This window comes from Hoplias malabaricus, chromosome 17 (assembly GCF_029633855.1).
Source record: "Hoplias malabaricus isolate fHopMal1 chromosome 17, fHopMal1.hap1, whole genome shotgun sequence".
Taxonomy (NCBI): domain Eukaryota; kingdom Metazoa; phylum Chordata; class Actinopteri; order Characiformes; family Erythrinidae; genus Hoplias; species Hoplias malabaricus.
Window position 1 is genome coordinate 27,050,028 of NC_089816.1, and position 6,000 is coordinate 27,056,027.

Below are 6,000 nucleotides of genomic sequence, written 5' to 3' on the forward strand. Positions count from 1 at the left end.
TTCAACGATTCTTCCGCTGTATTAATGAAATGTACGCTCCACTGGGACCCATTTGGAGCCCCTCGAATTAACAAAGGGAGGAATACCATGAATGGATTAGACTCTTGATGATTGTGACCCATATACAGGTTGATGGAAGGGCTCTCCAATGCAGCCCATTTGCAGTGGTCCACTGCGTGTCTTCTAGCTACCAGCTTTTACTAAGCTCCTTAAAAGCCTGCCCTTAAGGATCAATGATAGCCTCTGGGAGCACTCTCTCCAGGCCTTATCTTCGCTAATTTCTCCCAAGGACTGCACAGCACAATGACCATGGCATACTCGCCCTCCAATTCTCCAGTCCGTGCCTTAGATAAGGAGCAGTTTTCTTAGCATAGGGTCTTATAGCTATGTACCAAACCAGCTAAATCAATAGATAATGCATGCGAATGGAAGAACCTGGTGTTAAGGAGTAACCAATATTCCAGGTGTCCGGGGAAACTCAAAATACAACTACTTCTGGGTTATTGTAATTTCTCTGCATGATGGTTGGATAAAAATGTTTAAATTGACAATTCAGAGAACTACCCTTTTAGCTGTGAACACATGTTGGACAATATCTTTAAATTGCAGTTTCAGGCAAATAGGCTTTTTCTCTGCCTGCGTCTATTTATATCTCGTTTTAGGCTGTGAAATGTAATGTATCTATTTATTTTAGTCTTCATCTCTCATGTATAAACCAATCAAAAATAGCGTGTCTATGCTCTTCCATGTCACAGTCTTTCCTTTATTTAAATTCCAGTCAACGACCATGGTTTGACTTTTATGTGGAATAATAACGTAACTATATCTGGGCAATATTTTCTGTCACAGCCAAAATGAATGCTGGGCCTCAGTGAAACAATATGGCTCCATATAATGTGTTATTTATATTCTCTAGTATTCTGACATTTGAGATATGACAAACATGTCAACAATATTTACTCCAGTTCCTTTAGATACAATATCAGACTGGAGATACTGGAAATAGAGTTTCATTCACTCTCTGTTTCTTTCCCAATCCCTATTTGGAAAAACGAAAACACTTATGAATTACTTGCACTTCAGGTGATTCTCTTTGAAAAGCTAAGCTACGAATGCTGGTGGTCCTCGCATCAAAATAAATCTGGTTTTGACATTTGAAGAGATGCGGCTTGCTGTAAACCCAAAGACCTCTTTCAGAGCAGATGAGTGGTGATGTTTTGTTGCTTCATTCATCACGCTCCATCCACTGCCAAAGATGACAGGCTTATAGGCATCCTCTGTTTTTTTTTTTTTTTTTTTTTGCATCTACTGATGTGCTCTAATTTGTCTGGGGTTTAAAGGCTTTGACTGTGTTTTTGCTATGTCAGCTCCTGGAACCGCTGTGCTAGACCATTGTGTGGGCCAATGAAACATCCAGAGGTCTTTGAGATCATTTACATTTTAAGTGGCGACAAGTTAAGGACCGAATTCCCACTAATGATCCCCTCCTTGCCCAGACTATGCATGTGCATATGAATGATGGCTCAAAGAAGACGGCTTCGATTTCTTTGCAAGCAGTTAAATTCCCCACATATATTCTCTTCTCTTTTTTTTGCCCACACTCCACTACATCTCCAACGTGGTGATAGGTCTGTCAGCTATCAAGGTGCTGGCAATCCTCTTATATTCACGGCACAAATGAAAAGTGGAAGAGTTTAATTTGCATAATATGACTAAATAGCAGACACTGAGGCTGTTTTTTTTTCTCTTTTCCCCTGCTGCCAGTGAATGGAGCACAAATGGGGCGCATGGATAAAGGCAGCCTTGTCCTTTTGGGAAGCGGTGGGGCTTAGGGCCACTTTCGCGTGAGTATAAGAGATCTTTTGAGACAAGGTCGGGGAAACGCTGTCGCGGAACATTTAGATTCCATTGCTGTTGCACTCCTGTGATATCTGGCACGAGAACAGGATGAAGTGAATAAGTTGGGCTTATCCATGTTATCTTTCATCTTCAGTCCCTGAGTAATGCTGTTGACACGCGTTTGCTGTATGGGCTAGTACTTCCCTTTATTTATATATTTATTTACTTACTTACTTTTCTTTTTTTATCTCAGACAAATATCTAAAGCTCCTGGACAACATTTTTGCCATGAACACAAGCGAGTATATCCTAGTTAAGTCCAGCCTCAGCCCTGTTGACCTTTCCAATTGACAGCAAGTCTCAGAGGAGTCTGATAGGGGCCAATGTTAAGAAACAAACAATAAGCAACAGCTTTTATCCAACATTTTGCATGCAGCTCCCTGCTCTACCTGTCGTCAAAGCATGCGTGTGGCTAGATGTGTGTTCACAGTATTTAGCTGCAGATAATAGTTAGCACTGTGCACAGATAAATTCTTAGCAAACACTTATAATGTGATCATTTGTATAAGCCTCAAACGAAAACATGAGGAATCTAACAACTGTCATCACAGTCAAATATGCTAAAAGATCTCAACGGCCTCACTAGTCACTAATAACACTCACTGATTCATACACATAGCACCTACACACAAACCCACTAAGTGTCTTAACTTCTTGAATATATTCGAATCAGTATTAAAGCTATTTTAAGATGTTCCCCACACAGCTGCGAGTTGCTCACATCATGTCAGATTTTTCAACCAAACCACTGAGGTAAACGCTCCGCCATCTTCCAAATGGCCTTGAGGTGCGAGATGGCATATATTCAATGTGTTTCTGTCAAAGAGGTCAATAAAGGTGACAGAGGAAGAGAGTTGGCTGATTTGATGTAACGCTGTGAAAGACCACCATGAACATGCCTGCAACAGAGCCATGATTCAAAACACATCAATACATTGATTAAACAGTGACGGTATCATTTTCACCAAGCAGCACACACACACACACACACACAAATGAAGGTTTACTGCTGCTGTTCATGTGACTTTTCTATTTCCTCCTGGTTCTATAATGTTAGCCAAGGATGCTGTGAGCTGTCCTATAGGTTTCATAGCGGTAATCATGAGGGCATGTTGTGCCATTAGCGAAAGAGCATTTGTTGCAATAATAGAGTGGTGATAATGGGCTGAGAAAATTAGGTCTCTCCGGCCCATCTTTGCAGTTAACACACTTTTAAAAAAGTTCTTAAAGGGTTCTTGATGAGCCTGTGGGTTCTGTAGGTAAGTGCACAGACATCGAACTGTGCTGGCCTTCATTTAATGGTTCTCCAGAGTTAAGCTTAGTGCCTGATCATTTAAAAAGCAGAACCAAAGGGGAATGGTGCGCTGATGCATTTATCTGGTTTTTGTTTTTACTGAATGACCTGCTAGTGTCAATAGATGTCTTTTAGATTTGTCCAATGCTTAAATTATTTGTGCAGATATCTACTGATATATTTATATGAGAATATCATGCATCGTTATTGAATTCAGTTACTTGGAGTAACCAAAACTCTCCATCTAATATGTTTTTTGCAAGAAAACGTAGAGCTCTGAAAGCGATAACCGTGTTGAGTTTAATGCTCCAATAATTCTGACAGTGTACTGTACTGCTAATATACCCTTGAATAATACATCAGTTACTAGAATGCAAGGCATTCCATATTTAAGCTTCAGCACCAAGTGAAACCATCCAGAATTAGGACTACGTCTGGGGCAACACCAGATAAAAAGGCTCTCCCCAACACCACATCCCAAGCAGAGCCTGAAGATTGTGGATCTTTTGTAAAACACCTACAAGTCAGTGCCATGTGTGGCTTCATGAAATGTATATACATTTTTAAAATGTAAGTATACTTCATTTAGCCAAAATCCAATTTCAATCCAACTTAAAGGCTGCGAGACAGGGGGCGGGTAAGGAGGAAAAGCAACAGGAATTGGGGGGTGTATCCCTGAGATGAGAAAATGGATTTAAATCAGTGGGGGACTTGAAGAAGTCTGTGCTGCAAGGCCGGAATACGAATAAAGCCAGAGATGAAACTCAAAAGCAGGACCGTGGATAATCCTTCACAAGATGCTAAACACAAGCAACAAATAAATGGATTCTAGTTTTAAGACAACAATAAATACAGTGCATATGGCGTGTAGAAAGAGTTAACATGCTTGAAAGGACAAGCACAGCTCAGCCTTGCTATTAAACAGTAAGAAGCTGTATGAATATGGCCTCTGTATTTAAGAGTGGGTGCATCATTCTGTCAGCGAGCGCTGAACTAGGGGTTCAGATGGACACGCAACAGAAGTAAGAAACCATTTTATGCTTTGGCTTTACGGCCAACAATTGCTTATTCACAAAATCACCATGACAACTTGGAGGCACACCATTTTTTTTTTTTTGCTGTTTCTCTTCTCTCCCTAGCTCTCTTTCGCAATCCTGTGCTTTCGGCACAATCTTCTCTGATGACAATGTGGCTGCAAGACAGCTGCGTCCCTTGCAGGACAAATGAGGTTGCCTTTGAGGAAATATTAGTGCAGGATAAACTAATGATTACTGGGTGACTTTCAGGATCTGTCCCTTCATATAAGCAAACTGTGTGTGTGTGTGTGTTGTTTGTTAACATTCTTCCTCACTGAGGTGGGATATATGATGTTGGTTCATTGTTATTGTGATGTATTTTCCCTTATTGTTCTTTAATTGACAAACTGCAGGCGTTGAAATAATTAACAAGTGAAGAGCAACTAAAAATGGTTGCATGCAGAGTTTGGGATATCTTTAAATATTGCGATTAGATCAAACTACCCCCCACCACCCCCCTCACATTTCACATACACATTAATGATGCCTCAGTGGCTGCGAAGCTCCCTAGAGTCTACCTTAAAACTTGTTTTTTTAATGTACTACAGCATACATCTCTGAACCCTGAAACAGGGTCTACAGGTCCTTGCATTTCCTTAACGCTCTTCAGTTCTCCAACCCAGCCCCTCAACTGCTCCCTACCCCCCTCCAAAAATAGAAGAAGATGGAGGAGGAGGATGGTAATGGCTGATTATATTACCTTATCATTAAAACGGACTCTATCATGAGTCCCCTTCAAGATCTGCAGAGATGACATGCACACCATGGACGAGTGTTCAATTCCTTGTCACAAGGACAGTCTTTCTGGTGCTACAACAGCAACAGTCAGAGAGATGAGCATTATTAATATATCTCCACAGAACAGAAGCAACATACACTGAATGTAACAAGTGACTATCCAGGTGCAGTCAGTGCCGCCGTTTTTAACCCGGTTTTAGGCGAAATACCGGACTTCGGGCAAGAAACGGAGCGCTTTCCCCAACGTTCCCCCAACTTTGAGAGACCCACTGCAGTTACCCGTCGAGTGATTCCAATTTCCACCTTTTCCAGAAGAAACGTAACGTCTACTGACCCCAAAAAACACACTGCAGCCCCGAGAGAGCGAGTACGCGCCAGAAGAACCGAACCAAACCGGTCCGTACTCCAACCGTTACCACAGTTTACCTCAGTTATCGACGGTCCTTGCCACCGCTTAAACCGAATGTAAATGAAATATAAACACATAAATAAATAATAAAACACATATACACAAAGGGCTACAGGATAGAAAACGCTGCACAATCTGAGTTTTCTCTGTTATTGTTCTATTTCTTCTCCCCAAATGACTCACCTGCTGAGGCAAACTATCAAAATCCTCCATTCCTGATATTCTTTCCCCAAAAACAAAGAAAAAAAGCGGCTTTCGCTCTAATAATTGTAATCCTACACAGTTTTTGTCTTTAAAATGTCGCCTTAAACATCCTCTGCCCCGGTCACATTCCCGGCGTCTTTTTTCCTCCGCGTTTCTTCACCGCGCGTTCGTGTCGTCCCCTCGCGCTTCATGCTCGCGCTCACAGTGCTCGCGGTGGCGCGCTGCGCGTGCACGGCTGAATTTTTTTTTTTTTTTTTTTTTTTTTTTGGCCGCCAACGCAAGCGCAAGTTGCTAGGAGACCAAGGGCACGCGCATGAAAACGTCCCCGGATGAGAGGGGGACTGTTGTATGGATTTGAGGCGCCTGCTGAGGAAAACAGC

The 6,000-nt window shown here is 41.8% G+C and overlaps 1 protein-coding gene across 3 annotated transcripts in view; it reads right to left on the reverse strand.

Annotated features, from left to right (window-relative positions):
- nlgn3a (neuroligin 3a) overlaps positions 1-5,792 on the reverse strand; it is a 189,363-nt gene extending 183,571 nt beyond the window's left edge. For 2 of the 3 annotated variants that reach the window (XM_066648813.1, XM_066648815.1), the window contains exon 1: positions 5,600-5,792. The gene's annotated coding sequence lies outside the window, so the exon portion shown is untranslated. Of the gene's footprint in view, positions 1-4,969; positions 5,080-5,599 lie in introns of all 3 variants that reach the window. The other variant, XM_066648814.1, reaches the window with a different exon arrangement.
- Positions 5,793-6,000: the final 208 nt, after the last annotated feature.